The 22,615-nt window shown below is 43.1% G+C and overlaps 1 protein-coding gene and 1 pseudogene across 8 annotated transcripts in view; one reads left to right on the top strand and one right to left on the bottom strand.

The window, feature by feature from the left end:
• SESN1 (sestrin 1) overlaps positions 1–22,615 on the bottom strand; it is a 146,809-nt gene that overhangs the window by 45,590 nt on the left and 78,604 nt on the right. The window lies entirely within an intron of this gene.
• Positions 1,732–1,827, top strand: LOC114018923 (annotated as a pseudogene).

A 22,615-nucleotide genomic window follows, 5' to 3' on the forward strand; every position in this document is an offset into this window, starting at 1 on the left:
TAAGAAGGAGGAGCTTTCTGAAACACAGCATCCTTGAGAGAAAGAGAATATAAAAGAGAACCATGATGGAGAGCTGGTGTCAAGAGAGACTCAGAGGATATGTCTACACTGCAATGTAAGCCCAGGGTTAGAACTTGAGTTAGCAAATCCTGGGTTTGTTAACCTCTCCTTAGTTTGTTAATCTAGGGCTTGAGCATCTACACACATTTGTAGGTTAGAAATTGTTGAAGGCTTGGTCCCAACCTGGGTCTCCAGCACCTACACTGCATTATGCAGCCTTGAGTCTAACCACCCATATTCCAGACTCTCTAGTGCCCTCCAAAGTTTGGCTGCTCTAGTCCTTTGTTCATGGTGCAGGCTGGGAAAACTTGACTATCCAGGGGACAAAGAAAGTCAGCTCATGGGATTGTGGGAAACTTGTGGCAGATTCCCAGAGCACAAATCCAGTGGGGCTGTGTCTACACTGCAAACCAACAGGGTTGAACCCCAGGTCCTAGCTTGACTCAAGCCCTCTGTACGGTGCTGGAATCCTGGATCAGCGCAATGTGTGTGTAGGCGGGGGAAGGGGGGGGGGGAAATAGGCTTGAGATGGAGTTTGAACTCTGGGCTTACACTGCAATGTAGACATAGCTCCGTGCACTGTCTCTCTGGGTAAGCAATCTGCAAGGTAACTGAAGCAAAAGGACTATCTGACAGTGCAGAAGTTCAGACAGAATGTGTGTTTATGTTGTTTTAAAATAACTTCTCTAAACCTTTGTTCCAGCTGCTAAATAAAAATACTTTTAGAAGTCTGCTAGTCAGTATCACAGGTCAGAGGTTCCCAAAGGGAGACCCTAACAGGTGCTTAGAGATAGGCCTGCACAGTAAAAAGCAGTTAGTGTACACAGGGGTCCTGCTGTACAAGTGGAAGAATCACAGGATTCCACCCCAAGACAGATAAAGGGCAGAGGCCTAAGGCCAGTGGGCTGCATTCAGGGCCAGTCTACACTACAAAATTGCGTCAACATAAGTTACGTCGACGTACAGCCACTTCAGTAATTGAATCTGTTTTACTTGTCCATACTATGCTTCTTGTGTTGGTGGTTCGTGTCCTTAACAGGAGCACTTGCACCGATTTAACTGCCACTGTGGGGCATTGTGGGACCGTTTCTGAAAGGCAGAAACGGTCAATGTAAGCAACACAGTGTCTACACTGACACCGTGTTGACCTAACTACATCAGCTTAAGCGCTATGCATCTTGCGGAGGTGGAGTTAAGTTACTGTCGTGGGTGACTTACATTGGTGAGAGCCATATTTAATGTCAACACTTAAAGAGTTAGGTCGACTTAAGCTGCCCATCATCGACCTAGCTCTGTAGTTTAGACCAGGCCTCAGAAAGACCAGAAAGGGGATTGAGGTGCAGATATCCCCATATAGCCATGACATATGGTTGTACCCCTTAGCTTTTTTACATGCATGTCTTTTTATCATCAACAAAAAGAGAATGCAAAGCTACCAAAATCAGGGGCACTACTGTATGTAAAAGAGTCCTCTAAATGGTTTTAAAATTCTTTGGAACAACATATCAGTGGCAGAGCACCAAGTGTAATTTCAATTTGGTGAATGGATTAATGTGAAAAATGCTCATTGTAATAAGCATTTCTGTCACCCAGCACTTTTTTCTCTTAACTTAAACTAGAGCAACCAGCTTCATGGTAGATGGTTGCAGACTAGAGTTGTGTTTGCCCAGCAGACGCTCTATGAGCTAAGATCAAGTGTAGTATCTGTTCTTATCAGTTTAATATCGGATATGTCCTAAAAATAAAAAACAGCTGAAGACATCCTCAGTCACAAGCACCTAAAACAGGGAAGGGAATGCAGCTTGGTTAAACCTGTGTAATCAGGGATGTCAACTGTTGCAGGAGAAACAGAACTCTCAACTTGGCAGCTAAAAGTCTTTTATATTCTTATTTAAAGCAACCTGTCCTGATGGTAGCTGTCTATTTTAAAGTTACTGGGTTTTATTAAACAATTACATATGCCTTTAGAGAGACTATTAAATTCTTAAAATACTCTGTTCTCCACATTTACACTGTTTAAACGCATTGTTTCCTGTAAACAGAGTTTTACACAAATATAAACACAAATATTTTTGTTGGTAAAGTCTTGTTAAAATGAGAACATGCTCTCATGAACAGCTTGCTGCAACATCAGAGCCAGAATGCCATAATAAATACTTAGAATTTATATAGTGCTTTCCAAACATTTAATAGGAGCTGCTACAAAGGCAAATTTGTTTTATGTTACCCTGTCAACTATCAAAATATCAGCTAAATTCAATTTGCAACCCAAATGGAATACTAGTAAGGTTATCAAGTGATTTTAAAGGAAAGAGATGTATCAGTTCCCCTCCTCCCCCCAATATATGGTATTATTCTACTATCAATCTCATTACATTTTCTCCCTTCACACACAGAAGTCTTCCTCAAACCATTGAAGCAGTTATGCTAGAGTGTGTGACATCACTGTGAACTTCCTGATAACACCATCTATAGCCTCTGTCCCACCTTGTTCTTAGTTGTCTCAAGGGGGTGAAGGGAGTAGGTAGTTGTTTACAAGATTGCAATTAAAAGAATACAATACAATACAATACAAGAAGGGACTACATTAGGGAGTCAGCAAATTTAATTTGCAGATTAAAAAAATGTAAGTGCACTGCCAGGAAAAACAACACATTTTCAACCTAGTAACAACTATGAGTATTTTATAATTATACTGTATATTTTACTTTGGGATAGAACACAATTTGTGTACAATACAGCCTGTTAACCTCCATGTTTTACTGCTGTTCAGGGGGTGCAGACGATATCATTTTAGGGATTAACCCTAATTTGAAGGTTGTTTACAAAAGTACTTTTACTATTGTGTAAGAAGTGGGTAGGGAAAAAGTTAGAAAGAATGTTCCAAAGCTCAAGGAGTTTTTGAACATACTTAAGAATTACAGATTAGGAGACCTAAAGGATTTTTTTCTCCTACGTGATCCTTCTGTTAGTATCTCCCTTATTAGCACTGACCAACACAACCAGAGAAAAATAAAAATGGTGACCAAAAAAAAAAGTGAGTTGCACTACGGGTTATTTTAGATAAACCACTGATTTCTGAACTACATTTATGTAATGGAATCTGTTAGTACTTGTTCTTATTGGGTTGGGTCAGTTTGATTAAGGGACCCTCACCAACTAAGTAAAACAAAAACTTTTAAAGATCTGCTACATATTTCTCCTTAACTTATCCATATCCCTTCCATAACAAGTCTGGTTATGAGCTGCTAGATCCAGTACTTGATAGGAACCTCGTTTAACTCAGGTTGCCACATAACTCAGCACACATAGGTCAGTCATTCAGTGAAGTGGACAGATGAAGAGAACAGAATGGAAGAAAAGCTTGGAATTTCTTTTAGATTTAGGAATTAATGGGAAAGTGATAGGATGGGTGTTGTGGCGAAATCACACTTTGTGCACAAATTATGTACAGCTGACCTCAGCCTCCCCCCAGCTGTCTTCCGTGGTAGCCTCCTACCCTGCCCTATCCCCCTTCCATTTTAAAGCCCCCTCTCTCCCTTTCTTTAGATCAGGGATCTCAAACTCAAATGACCATGAGGGCCACATGAGGACTAGTACATTGGCCTGAGGGCTGCATCACTGACACCCCCCTCACTGCCTCCAGCCCTGCCCCCACTCCACCCCTTCCATGAGGTCCTGCCCCTGCCCCGCCTCTTCCCACCCCTTCCCTTCCCCATTCCAACCCCTTCCCCTGGCCGCTCTTCCAGGTACATCCCCCGAAGCTCCCATTGGCTGCGGTTCCCCATTCCTGGCCAATGAGAGAGACGGGGGGGCAGTGCCTGGAAGCAAGGGCAACACAGACCCCTGTACCTCCCATCCCCCAGGTTCTGGCCGCTTCCTGGAGAGGTGCGGAGGCAGGACAGGCAGGCAGGAAGCCAGCTCTGCCCCTAGTGCGCGCTGGGCCAGAGCTGCTCTAGGTAAGTGCTGCGGGGGAGGGCACAGGGAGCTGGCGGGCCGCAGAAAATAACCTCGCTTAACCTCACTCAAAACTGAAAAATACTATGATACTAACCTAGCATTTGCAGACTATCAGTGTTAACTATGCTCATAGGTTATAGTCCTTTTCTCTACCATTTGTCTGTCTTGTCTATCTAGAAGTAAATACTTTGGGACAGGACTAAGTTTGTACAGTGCCTAGCACAATGGGGCCCCTTTCTCAATTGGCCCCTAGAGACAAATGTCATATAAATTATGATAATAGTCAGTGGTTGGCGCAGCCATGCTGGGGCAATCATGATAACTTGGTTTTCACCAGGACACTGCTGATGAGCGGGATTTATGGGGGGCAACACATACATCACGTGTCCCGCCCAGGACAGGAGGAAGGCATCGGAGAGGGAGCCCTTGCCAAGAGCCCATCGGGAGCAGAAGCGGTGGTACTTCCTGTTCTGCCTGGTGGAGAACAGATCCACTTGGACAGATCCCCACCTCTGGAAGATTGTGCAGGCTACCTCTGGGTGGAGAGCCCACTCGCGGTGAGAGAAGAAGTCCCTGCTTAGGTGATCTGCTAATGTGTTCTGGACCCCCCAGAGATGACACGCTTCTAGATGGATTCCATGGTCACAGAAGTCCCAAAGACGGAGTACCTTTTGGCATAGGGTGAGGATTGAGCGACCCCGTCTGTTGATATAGAACATTGAGGCTGTGTTGTCCATCAACTTGGTCATGGCCTGCCACATATTAAAATCATAGTGGCCTAGAAGGGCCTGATGGTTGGCCACCCACAACTGTAGACTGGAGGATGAATAAACTCTCCTTGAATCTTTATTCTTAGGAGTAGCCCCCGGTTGACCCTGTCTCTCCCTGTGGTTGACCACCTCTACCACTAGGAAATTGGGAGCAGGGTGGGTATAAAAGGTACTTGTGATCCTTGGATGGCACAAAGTACTTGCCTCCAATCTCCAAGAGGGCGGCGCGCAAGGAGGCGGGGGCTTGCCAGAGGGCATTTGTAATTTTCCTGTCCCCTTCATGTAAGGGTAAAGCTACTCTGGCTGGGGCTATGGGGCAGAGAACATCAAAGAGGGAGTCTGTGGCTCCTCTAACTCTTCCGCCTGGAGGCCCAGGTTGGCGGCGACCCACTAGCAGCTCATGATGCACCATAGAATCATCCTGGGGAATCAGAGGAGGGAGCCCCACTATAGCCTCGTCTGGCAACAACAAGGAGGAAGCCCGTACCAAGTGGTCCTCCGCAACCAGAGATGGTCAGGCTGCTTGCTTGCCTACTTCCTCCTGTGCCAATGGGGCGGCTGCAGCCAAGGCCTCTTGAACTAGAGGGGGGCGGGTGAGAGGTAGCTGGTCTCTCCGAAGCTCCGGATACCAAGCAGGTGGCTTGGGAGGGCTGAGTGAACCCCCATGGGTACCACTGTGCCAGCCACGGAGTCTGAGGCCACGGGGCCGGCTGCGGTGCCACTGCAGTCATCTGCACCGTAGGTATCAGAGCTTGTCCCGCAGCTAGGGAACCTTGCTCCAAACCCGAGCTAGAGCCCAAGCAGTTGCTCCCCTGCAACCAAGACAGGGCTGAGTAGTGGCTCTGTCCCCGATCGGTACCGGTCGCTCCTCCCAGAGTTGGATCTGGCTGACCTCAACGAGCATCTGGATCAGGGCCTTCATGACCACTGGCACTTGGTGAATCCGTGATGGCCCTGATCCGGTGATCTATGCCTCATGCTTCACAAGTGGTACCAGGAACCAGAACAGGCTTGGCCTTGTGAAGATGTAGCCACATGTGGTGCTGCCACCCTGGGGGATCGACGAAGGTCCGGGGAACAATCCCATCGGTCCCTTGACCTGTCCTTGGAGTGGTACTGGTGCTGCAGAGATTCCGGGCACCAACTCTGAAACTCCTGCTGGGGGAGCATGTGCCTACAGAGGTCTGTGCCCGGTCACTGGTGAGCCACACCTCAAGCCTTTCTGCCCTTGTCAGAGGTCTGGAGACTGGATAGGGCTGCAAAGCTTCTGCCTATCACGGTCAGAAACGTGTTGGCTGCGAGAGGGTGACCAGTGGCGGGATGTCCCCCATGGTGGGGAGCTTTGCCATGGAGGTGGAGACTGTGGTGGTTCAAAACTTGGATTTACCCTGTGACCAGGGCTCTGCAGGGGCTGGAGTGGGCGACACCAGGAGGGACATAATCTCTTGCGCCGCTTGCAGGGCCTCCAGCGTGGACGGCACCTGGAGCTGACAAGAACCTCCTATGCTAACCAGGGTAGCCGTGGACTGGGCTACCCGACTAGAGCGGAGCTGGGGCCTGAGATCCCAAACGTGTGAAGAGGTGCCCGAGACAGGGCCTTGGTCCACCCCAGACTTGTCCTTTCCCTTGCAAGAAGCTGTAGACCTTCCTCACCCAGTCCTCCTTGGCTTCTTGGCTGGAGCATGGAAGGAGACCGTTGCTGGCTCACAGACAGTACTGGCGGGGTGCTGCACACCGAGGTCATGGTGTCAGCGCCGAATCAGAGCACTGCTCTGACATTGGGTTAAGGGTAGGCTCCATAAGGAACGCTTTCAAGCAAATGCCATGCTCCTTCTTTGTCCTGGGCTTGATGGACTTGCAGATTTTGCACTTATCACGAATGTGACCTTCGCCCAACCACTGTAAATAACTGTTAATGTGGATCGCTAATGGGCATGGGCCTTTTACAGTGATCACAGGGCTTAAAGCCTGGGGACCAGGGCATGCTCCGTCCTGAGGCGAAGTCCTATTCGGAACCTATTCAATCCCTAACAAATAGGGAAACTAAAACTATAGGGAAACGATATACAATAATATACAAGAAGCAACAGCGCTAGCTGAAGCAGCAACAGTTCCATGCACCATCACTGGTGGCAAGAAGGTACTCAGGGTGGAGGGGGCCGGTGGCACCCTATATGCTGCGGCATATGCGTGCCACTCAAGGGGGTACCAGAGCTGGTCCCCAACGGATACTGCTGAAGGAAAAACTTCCAGCACCAGTGCATGTGGCAAGCACACGCACCTAAGCTGAATGGACATGAGCAATCACTCAAAGAAGAAGAATTGATTACTTGGTTCAGTGGTGAAACAAAACAAAACAAAACAAAAAGAATCATTTTGGGTCAACCCAATTTTGTTTCAGTGAGAAACTGAAAAAAAACAAACATAAGAATGGCCACACTAGGTCAGATTCAAGGTCCATCTAGCCCAGTATCCTGTCTTCCAACAGTGGCCAGGTGCTTTAGAGGGAATGAACAGGACAGGTAATCATCAAGTGACCCATTCCCCAACACCCATTCCCAGATACTGGCAAAACCAAGGCTAGGGACACCATCCCTGCCCATCTTGGCTAACAGCCACTGACTGACCTATCCTCCATGAATTTACCTAGTTCTTTTTTGAACCCTGTTATAGTCTTGGGCTTCACAACATCCTCTGGCAAGGAGTTTCACAGGTTGACTGTGCGCTGTGTGAAGAAATACTTCCTTTAGTTTGTTTTAAACTTGCTGGCTATTAATTTCATTTGGTGACCTCTGGTTCTTGTGTTATGAGAAGTAAATAAAGAAGTGTTTATTTCTCCACACCAGTCATGATTTTATAGACCTCAATCATATCCCCCCCTTACTCGTCTCTTTTCTAGTTTTATTAATCTCTCCTCATGTGGAAGCCATTCCATACTCCTAATAATTTTTGTTACCCTTTTCTGAACCTTTTCCAAGTCCAGAATATCTTTTTTGAGATGGGGCTATCACATCTGCAAGCAGTATTCAAAATGCGGGCGTATCATGGATTTATACAGAGGCGATCTGTCTTGTCATCTTTCCCTTTCTTGATGATTCCCAACATTTTGTTAGCTTTTTTGACTGCCGCTGCACATTGAGTGGATGTTTTCAGAGAACTATCCACAATGACGCCAAGATCTTTTTCTTGAGTGGTAACAGCCAATTTAGACCCCATCATTTTTTATGTATAGTTGGGATTATGTTTTCCAATGTGCATTACTTTGCATTTATCAACATTAAATTTCATCTGCCATTTTGTTACCCAGTCACCTCCTTTTGTGAGATCCCTTTGTAGCTCTGCAGTCTTCCTGGGACTTAACTATCTTGAGTAGTTTTATATCATCGGCAAATTTTGCAGCCTCGCTGTTTACCCCTTTTTTCCAATTCATTTATGAATATGTTAAATAGGATTAGGCCCAGTACAGACCTCTGGGGGACACCACTATTTATCTTTCTCCATTTTGAAAACTGACCATTTATTCCTACCCTTTGTTCCCTATCTTTTAACCAGTTACTGATCCATGAGAGGACCTTCCCTCTTATCCCATAACAGCTTATTAGTTTTAGGTCAAAGAAATTATTGGCTCAATACAAACTAAAACATTTTGTTTCATTTTCAGAAGGTTTTCACCCTTTAAACAAAATCAAATAAGCTAAAATTCAAAATAAAAATGTTTTGAAATGAAAAGTCCAAATGTTTCTTTTAAAAAATGTCAAAACAATGCATGACTTTTTCAGAATCCCCCATATTTTTCAGATGAAACAATTCATGGAATTTGACCCAAATTCACAAATAGTTTGTTAACCTGAAACTGCCTTTTTTGGCAAATAAAGTATTCATACAAAAAAAGAAAAACAAATTGCCCACCTCTACTAGTGATCTTACAGACTAAAAGCTGTGCTGAATGTGTCTGCAGATTTTATACATTTCTTGAAGTTGAGCTTTTAACTTTCATTAAGCAGAGCTTTTAGTCTCAAGGAACTTGTAAATTCCTTGCACTTTAGTTACTGTGTCTCATATCACTCTTTTGTTGGGTAAACACTTGCACAAGATCTCTTGGGTCAACTTCAACTGATTACATCAGGTGTTTTCACTGCACTGATTAAACAGAGTAGTCAGTTTCATTCCATTATAACCTTCTTTTACAAACAGCTGAATTATTTACAATCAATTTGACAAATCTTTAAGGTTGGAATTGTATAACATCCTCAAGTTACAAGTTGTCAATAATTCACAAAATGAACCAGATGTTATCTTCCACCAATTCTCCTCTCCAAAAAGACAGCATCTCCAATTACCCATAAAATGTGCATAAGAATTAACAGCGGTTAATAAAGGATCATCAGTCCAAAGCTGACTTTGCAGTTAACACTGCAATGATAGAAAACTTAAATTACTGCCTACTCATAAGCCAGTAAAAAGAAAAGGAGTATTTGTGGCACCTTAGAGACTAACAAATTTATTTGAGCATCAGCTTTCGTGAGCTACAGCTCACTTGATCACGTGTCCCACAATAAAGATCACCATAGATGAGCCAGTGATGGTATGTGAATGGTTTATGATATTTAATGTAGCAACATTCCACTGAAAAATATGTGCTTAACTGAAACGGAATTATTAAATGATCACTACCTATAATCATTGTTGATGATATTTAAACTGTATGTTAAAAGTGATTACTGTCAATTGAAAAGTCTTTACAGATAGTGGAATAAAAGAAAACAGGACTCAATTTTGCATCATTAGAAAGCAAACAGAAATCTAATGATTTTCCTGGTTGAAAGGTGTTTGAGACGAAACATGGTTAAGATACAAAAGAAGAAATCATATTCATGATAAGCATTACCACTGTAATTTTATTACATTATTTTAGAATGGACATGTCTTTGTAAGAAAAACTGCCATATTAGAACAGACCTGTGATATAATCTTGAGAAGCAGTGTGATCTGGACAGATGAACATAGAACAGAGAGTTGTAAAGTCCTGAGTTTTAATCCCAGCTCCATAAATGTTTCATTGTGTAGCCTTCAGAAAGTTGCTTCATCACTGTTTCAATTTCCCCATATGTAAAATGGGACAATATTCACTTTCCTTATTTTAGGGGGATGGTACTAGGATTTATTTAAGAATTTGTAGAGTCCTTTGATGCTATAAAGCATCCATAAGTGCTAAACATTATAACCTAGTTTTTAGCAGTGGCATATGCCGGGTGTATTAAAGAAGGCAAAACCCAAAGTGTCTGGCTAGTTGGGCAATGCCAATTCCGTTGGGGAGGTAAAAGAGGAGGGGAAATTTTCTTCCTGATTCTACCTTACTGTAGTATTATGCTTTAATTAGCCTATATAATGTTACACCTATTATGTATCAAGTATAAATAGATTATATTCTTATTCATGCAAGTTTTTATGCGGGGTTTGTGGCACAGTGTGCCCAAAACAGTACCCTGGAACCCCTATATTCTCTGTCACATAATTATGGTATGTTTTGTAGAACATATGCCTTGTGAGGTATCATTTTAAAAGATTTGACCTGTTACAACCCAACAGGATATTAATCTTTATGTGCTATCACTGCATGGGAAGTTATGCTATGTGTGTGTTATGAAATATATTGTAAGGTTAGGAACACCCACAACCAGTCTTTCAGGTACCACAACAATGCAGCAGCTAGACACTGCTGATGACCCATTAAAGGGAGTCCACACTCTCAATGACTATCCTAAGAGTTGGATACAATGGAGATTTCTCAGAGATAGCGCATAGACAATGGAGACTGCTTGACCCATGTCATAGCAAAAGCTCTTTCCAGCAAGCTGTAAAAAGCTATAAAAGAGGGAAGTGATATCATCACTTGGCCTCACTCCCCCCACAACTCAGCACCTGGAAACACGTCTGGAGGAAAAAGACTGAATTGGGGAGGTGGTCCCAGACTGGAAAGGAAATTCCAGCTTGTATATTAAGGAACTATATCATCTACCAGGGTGAAACACTACTTGATTCAAATCTTGTCTAGTTTAAGAACTCAGATTGCGATTTCACTTTTATTTCTTAGGTAACCAATCAATGTGTGTTACTTATAATCACTTAAAAATCTATCTTTCTGTAGTTAATAAGTGTTTTATATTTTACCTAAAACAGTGTGTTTTGGTTGGAGTACTTGGGAAATCTGCTCAAGTTGCAAGGGCTGGTGCACGTCCACTTTCCTTTGTAGAAGTGGTGGACTGGGTAATAAACTTACAGTGGTCAGGCTTCTGACCAGGGTAAGATGGCACAGCTCTGGGGTTCTAGATTGGGTAGCTGGGAGAAATGGCTGGAGCCTCTCTATTCTTACATTTCTGAGTAACAGCCGTGTTAGTCTGTATTTGCAAAAAGAAAAGGAGTACTTGTGGCACCTTAGAGACTAACCAATTTATTTGAGCATGAGCTTTCGTGAGCTACAGCTCACTTCATTGGATGCATCCGATGAAGTGAGCTGTAGCTCACGAAAGCTCATGCTCAAATAAATTGGTTAGTCTCTAAGGTGCCACAAGTACTCCTTTTCTTTTTTCTCTATTGTTAGTTCATGACTTAACTGGGAGAAGCATTCATGTAATTCAGCTGGGTGTGTATCCCTGCCTGAGGATGGCTGTGTAAGTACAGTACCTGACAGAGGTTTGTGGCTTAGCAACAGCATCACAGTGTAAGAGGAAGCCCAGGTTGGATGGATAGAGGGCTCAATGGTACCTCAGTTCCAGGTTACACCCTGGGGAACCCATCACAGTGGTTTTGCTTTAAAAAAAAAAACCCTCTAATGCTATTTGCCTCGATATATCCTGCTTATATATGTTATTTCTCTTTTTAAATTTGATGCCTCTTAATTCACAGAGCATCCAGTTATTGTACTACGGTAACAGAAAAACAAGTGCACATGACTGGACTTTTCATTCCACTCAATTTTAAATACCCCTTATGTTCTCTCATTTTCCAAACCAAATAATTCTAGTCTTAATTTTGCCTCATAAAAACTTCATCTCAACCCCAAACCTCTGCTGTTAACTTTTGTTGCCCTTACTTGGACTTCTTCTATTTCTGTTATGCCTTTTGGGAGATAATCAAAGCTTAAGAGCATTCAAGGCAAAGATCTACTATACCATTCTTGTCATATTTACCATATCCTCTATCACTATCCTAATATAGCCTAACGTTGTATTTGCTTCTTTACGTTTCTTTCAGGACTACGAACTGAAGAGCCCTGTATGAATACTTGGTAATTAACTTGAGCATAATCCTTTTGTTATGTAGCTGATGACAATAATGATCTTCTATTTAATCCAAAGGATCACACAAAGAACTTAAAAATGTAAATTGATACACGAATTGTACCAATGCAGAAATGAAGAACACCCACATACTACAGCTTACAGGAGCTATACATCAATCCCATGTGTGGGTCTAACCCACTTGATGTATTTAGGTGTCTGACATAGAATAGTTGAGATTCTGCAGAATCTAAATTTCGTTTTAAAGAAAAGTTCCTAGCAGACAGTTACAAAATTAACTTCCTCAATATAAAATAAGTGTAAACCAAAACAATGTTGTCTTCTTGAGGCTGCAGGCAGCCTCAAACAACAGCTCTGGTTGGTGTTAACTTGCCTACCCCCATTAACTTCACTGAGGTGAGAAAGCTAACACCTAACAATGACAATTTGTGCGTCAAAATAATTAGTAATGAAATAGTTTTGTATACAGGAGAAGAGTGAAGCCCATGGGGACTGGAGGAGAAAAAACTGGGAACAGATGCAAGATAGAAAATGAAGAAATGCAGAAGAAAGGGGAAGACAAAAAAAGAGGAAAGAAAAACAAAAAAGAAGGAAGATTAAAGGGCACGTAATAGGAACTAGGGAAGAAATAGCAATGATCCATAATTTCAAAATGCTCAATGTACCCTGCTAAATTGTACATAAAAGCCATATTCTAATCTTGATCTTCATGCAGATCTCCCATTGGCATTTGGTGGAGAAGTTAAGTACTGTAGTACAAGAAGTGATAAAAGATAAAGGGAAAAAAGTTTAAATTCTGGCAAAGGAATAGGAGCAAATGAGACCCGGAGGAATATATGTTTGTAAAGAAAATGGCAAGGAATGTAATTGGAAAAGTAAGGGTCTTCAAGGAACTTTACACAAGAACAAAGAAAAGGGGGAAGTGTGCAGACTGGTGAACACATATGACAGAAGACATAAAGGAGGTGAGATTCAAAGATAGAACTGGTGGGTGTTGACTGACAGTTGCACAAAGGATCTATGAAAAAAAGTATCTGAACAGCTTTTAAATGAAGAAAACCCAAGAGAGCAATGCAACTTTAAAATGATGAATTTTGGTGCAGAAGAGCCTAATCACACCAGATGAAATGGCAAATGCTATAAAAGCAATGAAAAATAATAAGGGCATAGGCCAAGACAGAATCCCCATTGAGGCATGGAAAAAGCTTGGAATAGAGGGCGTCCATCTGCTGACATCCCCATTCATTTTAATCATAAGATGGGGAAAGATACCAAATGCATGGAGGAAAACTATCTTAATGTCAATATAGAAAGGAAAAGGTATTGCTGGCAACCATACAAAGTATAGATGTATGAACCTGATGAATTATACAACGAAACAGAGAGTCTTCAATAAGACTAAGAAATGAAGATATTAGTGCAGATCAATATGGCTTCTTGCCAGGACGGTCAACAATGGATGCTGTCTTTGCATTGAGGCAGCTATTGGAAAAATGTAGATAAAAGGATGAAACATTTACATGGTGTTTATCAGGGTGCTGGACCTGGGGGTGTGGCAACATGCTCTGGGCTAGAAGTGGTTTCCATCATATAGAGGGGTTTTCAGTTTTGTTCAATGGCTTTCAGCACCCCCACTATAAAAATTGTTCCAACGCCACTGGTGTTCATCTGGAAAAGGCCTTTGAAAAGCGTGCCAAGGGAAGACACCTGGTGGGGTATGAGGGAAAAATGTTACCAGATTATGATGCGTGGCTTGTTCAAGTCACGTATGTAGGTGCAATGTCAATAGTCAGAACTTCCAGTGGTGAAATACAAACTATTGATAAAGATGGGAGTGCATCAGGGATCAGCACTGAGCCCTTTCTTGTTTACTGTCATCCTGGATACCCTCAAGGAACATACAAAATTGTTTGCAGATGGTATCATTCTATACAGCGAGGAGAAAGTCAGTCCAGAAAAGGATCTTGATAGATCAGTGGTTCTCAAACTTTTGTATTGGTGACCCCTTTCACACAGCAAGTCTGTGAGAGTGTGACCCCCTTATAAATTAAAAACACATTTTTTATATTTTTCTGGAGGAGAAGGGGGGTTTAGGAGTGGAGGTTGACAGCTCATGACCCCCCACATAGTAACTTCATGACCCCCTGGGGGTCACCACCTCCAGTTTGAGTACCCCTGTGATAAATGGAGAGATGTGTTAGAGAGGGTTCAAAATAAGCAGAGGATAAACAGTATATGGTATATAGTTTCAATAAATGTGAATATTGAAGAATTATTCTTGAAACTAGATGGGCCGACAATACAAATGCTATAAAGTTTCAAGTATATGGGTTCCAGAATCCAGAAAAATGTTGGACAAAATGAGAGCTAGGATAATAAATGCCTGTCTCAAATGGAGACAGGTAAGTGGCGTAGTATGTGACAGGAATATACCAGTAAGTTTAAAAGGGAGTCTATAAAATGGTAGGTTTCAGAGTAGCAGCCGTGTTAGTCTGTATTCACAAAAAGAAAAGGAGTACTAGTGGCACCTTAGAGATTAACCAATTTATTTGAGCATAAGCTTTTGTGAGCTACAGCTCACTTCATCGGATGCATTCAGTGGAAAATACAGTGAGGAGATTTATATACACACAGAACATGAAAAAATGGGTGTTATCATACACACTGTAAGGAGAGTGATCACTTAAGATGAGCTATTACCAGCAGGAGAGCGCGGGGGGATGGGGGACGGGGACCTTTTGTAGTGATAATCAAGGTGGGCCATTTCCAGCAGTTAACAGGAACGTCAGAGGAACGGGGATGGGGTGGGGGGTGGAATAAACATGGGGAAATAGTTTTACTTTGTGTAATGACACATCCACTCCCAGTCTCTATTCAAGCTTAAGTTAATTGTATCCAGTTTACAAATTAATTCCAATTCAGCAGTCTCTCATTGGAGTCTGTTTTTGAAGTCTTTTTGTTGTAATATTGCGACCTTTAGGTCTGTGATCGAGTGAACAGAGAGATTGAAGTTCTCCCACTGGTTTATGAATGTTACTTATGCTCAAATAAATTGGTTAGTCTCTAAGGTGCCACTAGTACTCCTTTTCTTTTTATAAAATGGTGGTCCATCCAGTTTTGATGTATGGCACTGAGCGTTAGGGCAACAAAGAAGAAATGTGCAAATTATCTGTTCCACAGAAAGGAAAATGTTGAGATGGATGAGTGGTGTAAGGAAAAAAAGTTCACCTGAGGAATGTGTATGTCAGACATGCTCAAGGTAACACCCATAAGTGAAAAAGTGAGGGAATGTAGGCTCAGTTGATCTGATTGCATGAGACACAGTATTGACAACTATGTAGGTAAGAAAGTCCAACAGATCAAAATTGAAGGAAAAAAAGAGACCAATCCAAGAAGAAAAGGCAGGATGTCATAAGGAAGGCAAGTTAGCATGTGGAGTGAGAGATAATATGGCATTAAACAGAGCACTCTGGAAGGAAACGACTCTTGGAGTGAACCCCATTTGATGGGATTAACGCTAGAAAGAAGATACTGGTTTCACTGAAATACAGTTTAAAAATAGTCTTTTTGCAATCATGTTGGACCAGAAACTGTAAATTGAGTGGTGAAAGGGAAGGACTAACCTAAGAATCTAAATGTCCAAACACGAAGCAATCTTTGTCAAGAATTGCTTTTAACCCCATCACGCAATTTTATATATTCATATCAAGAATCCTAAACTCCAACCTTTTAAAATTCTTGACTTAAAGACTTCAATATAGGTCTAAAGATTTTGTGCGAGTTCTGCCAGTCCTCCACAGCAATAGTAAACAAAGTGCAAAGCCCTATTTAAAATTTATTAGCTAATAACACAGCTGCAGCAAAATGCTCAGCTAAATATAATCCAGAGTCAAGATTCCACATTGGCACTTACTGCTCCATTCCAGCCTGGCGTCAAAGCTGTTTGCCTGCTTTCATCAGGACAAAGATTTACAGCCAAAGAAATTAAGAGGCTGGAAGAAGCAACTTGGAACTGTGGCTCACTACTTTCTGAAAGAAAGTTTTAGAAACCCAGAAGTAATCTTCCACATCCTTCCTCCATATTGATTAAATGAAATGCAGTGTACTATTTTTTTAATCTGCATCAATATACATGAAGATGGTTTATAAAAATGTGTATTTAAGGAGTTCAACAAACAGCTACGTTTTTAATGTGTGTGTGGGGGGGGGGGGGGCAGCTTAAAGTAAACATTCACAAAGACTTTTCCACAGTCTGAACCTACAGGGTCAAAACAATTACCACATTCTTGAAGGAAATAATTAACTGCTATGCATATCAGGGTTAAAGAAGTGTTTATTTAAAAAGAAGTATTTTGGAGATGATTGTGTGTTGTGGGTGGGAAGTGCAGGAGATTTGAGGACTCTCAGGAACTCCGATTCTCCCATAGGGCTTTCAGATACCATAGATGGGAACAGAGCTACCACCAGGAAGGGCAGCAACAAACAGCTCAGATGCCCCCAACGACAGTGCCTCAGCTGCTACAGAGAATGGGGAGTAAGTAGCAAGGGTGAGAGACAAGACACAGCTCTTCCTGCTCCCTTTTCAACTGCCCCTGGGAACCATCTATCCAGGGTCTGATCTCACCCATTCTCTCCACAGAAGACCAGGCAGAGGACATTCTCTGGCATTTCTCTTTCCTCCCAGTACAGTCCATAGATGTGCCCTGAGGAAAGGTTTGGAAGCACAGATGGAATCTGGCTAGTCCCTCCAAGTTTCTTCCCAGATTCTATCCCTCCTTCAGGGGTAAGAGAAAGAATCCCACCAATCTTATACCCTGAAAGCATTTTTTAGACAATGTTTCTGTTCCCTATTACTGTCTGCATGATTTCAAAGAGCTGCCCTGACGAGGTGGCCAGAAGTTAACAGCGGCCACAAAGGGAGCAGGCCAAAGCGTTCAGGCTTCCATCTCCTGAGACAGTAGAACAAGTGCCCGTCCCCTACTCCCCTATCCACCTTTAGCAACAACTCTTGCACTTGTCTGAAATGTTGCTTGTTCCCCCACATCATACCTTCCAATCCATACAGACTGATCTCCGGGGGAGACGCTATGCAACCACTATCAGGAGTGGGGTTGCTGTATGCGCCTGTAGTGTGGTGCAGGAAAAAGAGCACTTGTTTCAGGGTGTCCAGGGGGGCCTTCTGCCCCAAGAGACCCTGAGGGTTTTTCACCTTCCTCTGCAGCATGGGGCATGGGTCATTTTCACGTTTAAATGAGTGTAAATGGTGGGCTTGCTGTAACTTGTACTTTTTATGTTATGATTTGAGGATTTTAGTAACTCAGCCAGAGGTTATGGGTCTATTATAGGGAGTGGGTGGGCGAAGTTCAGTGGCCTGCAATGTACAGGAGGGTCAGACTAGATGATCATGATAGTCCCTTTTGTCCTCAAAGTCTATGAGTTTAACAGACCCATTGTTCCTCTAGGGGGTCCTCCCTGCTACTAATGTTAAAGGACTAGAGTGCTTAGAGAGCATTTAATGCCTTGGATAACTCAGCTGTTCCATGGCCCCCTTCTGTTCTGGCTGGAAACTTGATCCTTACCACTCTCCTCCCAACCACCCCAACCAAAAGAGTTGTTCCATGGCTGGGAGAGCCCAAACAGCTACTTCAGCCCACAGCAACTTTGTTCATGCACTTGGGGAAACCTCCATAGAAAGAGCTGACCCCAAGAAAGTGTCCCAACAGTGAGAGGGAGGGAGGGAGGGAGGGAGGGGACATTATCTAGGCGTTCAATGCCCCCAGCAAGATTTCCACACAAGTTTGTGGAGAGAAACACAAAGGAGGATAGGAAGTCCCCAAAAACCCTTCAAGGTGGGTGGCGTGGAGGTCTTGGAGAATCCACAATATGAGTGGGAGAAACAGAAAGGTAGGTAACCATTTTTTCCAACTGTTGTTCTTCAGTATAGCCACGTCCATTCCTCTGTAGGTGTGTGCTCACCTGGTGTACAGTTATCAGAGAACTTTTTCCATCACTGGCACCTATTGGGGTGGCTTGAGTGCCCTGTTTCCTCACATCACTACGTGTTGGTGAAAGAGGGTGGCTCCACCCCAAAAAGCTTTCAGTTCCTTCATACGGGAGAGACTCCGACAGAGGGAAGGAAGGCAGGTCATGCAATGGACACATGTAAGAACAGTTACAGCAAGGTAAGTAACCATCTTTTCTTCGAGTGCTTCATATGTCCATTCCACTCACAAACAGACAAATAAGGAGATGGTCTTAGAGAGTCTACCTGAACAGTGATTGAAGGACAACCTATCCAAAACTGGCATCCACCCAGAACTGATGGGCAATGGCATAATGAGACATAAAAGTATGAACTAATGACCAAGTTGCTGCTTTGCAAATGTCCAGTAATCCCTGTCCTTTCTCCTTGGCAGGTCCTGAGACTGGAAAACCCTGGTGTCTGTATGGGTATTGAGAATGGAACTGTTTCCTCTTGTCGCTGGAGTATAGATTCTGAGAGATTTTAGTACTGTCCTTGTATCTTTTAGACTTTGGAGCCTATCATCTGTTTTATTCAAAATGGAAAGAGGGGCATTCAAAAGGGAGGTCCTGGATGATCGTCTGGACTTCTGCGGGGAGCCCAGAGCACTGTAACCACAAACATCTTCTCATGGTAATAGCTGATGCCATAGTTCGAGCCACCGCATCTGCACCATCTATGTTGCCCGGAGAACCATTCTGGCAACCAGCTTGCACTCATCCATAATTACTGCAAACTCCTACTTACAACCCTTAGGCAGCTTGTCTTTAAATTTTATAACTATTTCCCAGAGGATGAAATCCTAGTGGCTTGGGAGTGTGTGTTGGTTTGCAATCATGAGCTGCATCCTCCCTGTAGAATAAAGCTTATGCTTGAACAAGTACAGCCTCTTCACTTATTTGCCTTTTGGAGTCTATATTTGGTGACTGTCTCTCCCATTCATTAGCAGCTGCTACCACCAAGGAATCCAAGAGAGAAATAAAATATTAATATCCCTTAGATGTAGTACCTCTTTTCAGTTCAATTTGCTGCAGGAGGTAAGGAGGACGGCATCTGCCAGAATGCCTTGCCTCGCTCCATAATGGCTTCATTAATTGGCAGAGCCACCCTGGCAGGGGCCACCAATATCAGGATGTCCACCAACTTGTGGGAGCTTTCACACACCATCTCTGCCTGAATATCAAGAAAAGAGGCCACCCTTCTCAAACAACCTTGATGAGCTCAGTGGTATTCTAGTGGTATTGAATCGCTTACTGCATCAACTGCTTTGTCTGGTGACAAGAAAGTGGATGCCACAGGATTCTGAGGTGGTAGCAACTCCATGATTTGCAGTTGGGAAGCTGCCTGAGGTGGTTCTGGGTGCTCAGTACCAATGTTGGTACTGGGTATCAGAGAATGTTCTCAGTGATGATACCCTCAGAGAGGTCTCTATGACCCAGAATGAGATGACTGCAGGGAAGACCTAGCAGGAGGGAGAAACTCCCCGTGGTGTCCAGAATGACAACTGATATGGGCCTGGGACCCAATCTTAACGGGGCTATTGCTACTTGGAAGGAGGAGCAGGCCAGTGTTAAGACAGCTGCACTGCCCACGGTTCTCAAGTCTCTGATGGAGGGTATGTCCTCTGCCTTGAATGGGACACAGACAAATGTACCACTGAATCTGAAGATAAAAGAGTCTGAACCATCTGACATGCGGGGAGGGGGGGAGGGGGATGCAGAGCTAGTTAGTACCAGGGACTGGTACCCAGAGCCTGGGAAAGGAGGTACCAGGGAAATCATTGGAGGCTTGCACATACAGAGGCTTGGTACCATGAATTCCTGACACACTGTGGTAATAGCCACAGGCATCAGTACCAATTTTGAACCTTCTTGCACTGCCGGAGATACCAGTACCGAGTACTACATAGTTCTCTCCCAGCTGCATATGCCTCTGCAGTGGTCAGCAGCAGCGGCTGATGACTCTGTCTCAGAGGACGCCCTCAACAGACCTGGCACATGCTCCAGAGGTAGCAATCGCTTCTATTTAGCTGAAGATTGCTCCACTGAAAGACTCTTCCCAACATGTTTCTTAGAGTCTCTGCCTTTACTAGGCTTAAGCACTGACACAACTAAGCACAGTACTAAATCTGAGGAAAGTCTAAGCCTTTTCTTTGGTACAGGACTGAGGAGCCACAGACATTTCTGGTGCACTTCACACCAAGGCTATGGTAATCTGAGAACCGTGTGCGCAGTGATTTCGAGAGGGCTGAAGTGGTGCTTTCATGAGTAGATACTTGAATGTCACTGTTCTGTCCTTCTTTGAGTGAGGCTTAAATCCCTTGCAGATGTGACATTTGTTACTACTATGGAATTCTCCCAAGTACTTTAAGCAGGATAAGTACGGGTCACTGACCGGCATGGGATTAGTGCAAGTGTGGCAGGACTTAAACCCTGGTGAGTGTGGCATCATTCTGGCACCAAGCCTGGTACTCAGAAGCTTTGTCCAAAAAAATTAAGACTAAAATCTATCCATACAAACTAGCTAAAAACTAACTAATTCCTAACAATTAGAGGGTATATATACAAAAAGACTGAGGGAAGCACTTATAATAATTAGTCTAAGATTGCTCTGACAACTATCACTGGCAGAGAGAAAGGAACTGAGGGAGGTTGGGTGTGGCACCACCCTCTTATTTCAGCATACAGTGGCATGAGGTGACAGAGGGAGTTCAAGCCACCCCAAAGGGTACCACTGAGGGAAAATGTTCTGATTACTGTGCACGAGGCAACCACACCCCTACAGTGGAATGGACATATGCAAACACTCAAAGAAGTAGGTGTGGAAACTCCCTGGAAGTTCCTGTGTGAGGACGGAGACGGGAGTAGATTAGGTGGAGCTGCACACCCTTGCAAGTACGTGGTTATGGATGAGTGTAGCAGGTTAGGCCCCTTATGGAGGAAGGAAGGTGAAAAGACTTCTAGCTAGCTCTTGAAGGGGAAGGAAGAAAAAAAAAAAAGAGTAGAGAACCTAATAGTGACTGAAAGGGAAAACCTCCAAATAGTCTGCACGTGGAGGGAAGAGGGCAGAAGGCCCCAGTTAGTTTCTATGTTGGAAGGCAGAGGGGCTGAAGTTCCAACTAAATCCTAGTGGAGAAGAGAGGGGCATTTGTGAAAGACCCTATACCCCCACATTTAAGATGAGGATATAGACAAAGAGAAAGACAACTCCTCACTTGGCTTCCTAGGACTTTCACAGATCATCTCTGATCCCCCCATGCTGCCAGTCAACACCGTGGACTCATTTTCTGCCTACCTGTCAAAATAGAGAACATCACAACCCAGCCACTGTCTTGGACAGACTTATTACCTCATTAAGGCAGTGGTCAGACACATTGCAGAACAGAGGAAGCAAGAAAGATCTATGAACCTGATTCAACCATAAAGACTCACTTTCAAAATCTTCACACCAATCTTAATATATTACGTTAATGTAGGAGTTTGTGCCATATGAAATAATTTAGATGAAAAACAGCAGACAGGAAGCCTATCTAGTCTAACTATGGTATTTGAACTTCAAACATCTACTAATACTGGATCAACAACAAGCTGAATACGAGATTTAGAATTTGCCCTTTTGCGTCAAACTTTTTAAAAAGTTATGAACAGTTTAACAAGTTTCATATGCAGAATCCAGACATTCACATTAAAAAAAATCCATACTATCCTTGTTCCACATATCTTTAGTTGTAATTCAAAACTAACATACAGTTGTCTAGACAATTATACAGTAATCCAAGATCTTCTGGTTGTTATCACTATACCATTTTACTGTTGAAAATGTTGGTCCACAGAACTAGTATAGAAAGGAACAGGACAGTAATTAGTCACACAACCATTAAGGCATTAAGAGGGTTGTTTGCTGCAAAAATAACCTCCCCATATCTCAGATAGGATAATATAGCCACAGAAAACAAAAGCACCTTGCCTGAACTGTGATATTGTGGTTTGACAGAGGCACAAGCAAGTATGAAGGGGAAACAGCCTCCCCCACTCTGTGTGATCTGCCAAACTGAGTAAGTTCTAGAATTTGACAAATTAAAAGCCTCCAAAAAGGTTCATCTGCCATACAGTCTCAGTACTGTTCATTACTAGCTCAAAATAAAAAGCAAGAGTTTGGTAGAATGTGTGTTTAAAGGAACATTTATGATCAAATATTGCAATAATGTGAATATTTATGCACATAACTAACACGAATTGGCAAAGATTTATTTTTAGAAGTGGACTACTGTTTATTAAAGTATTTATATTGTACTGCTGGAAGATGATCTGCAAAGCAGTTAAAAATTGGTTTGTGACTTTAAGAGGACAACAAAATCATGTTCTTATCTCCCCTTTCCACTACTAAAAGGAGGAGGAGAGTTCTGCTTGCTCTTTAAATTAGAAATTCAGGTCTTGTCTACCTTGAAAGACTATGGATCAATGGGAAACTGGTAATGGAACACTACAGTACTAAGGAAGTAA

This window comes from Chelonia mydas, chromosome 3 (assembly GCF_015237465.2).
Source record: "Chelonia mydas isolate rCheMyd1 chromosome 3, rCheMyd1.pri.v2, whole genome shotgun sequence".
Taxonomy (NCBI): Eukaryota; Metazoa; Chordata; order Testudines; family Cheloniidae; genus Chelonia; species Chelonia mydas.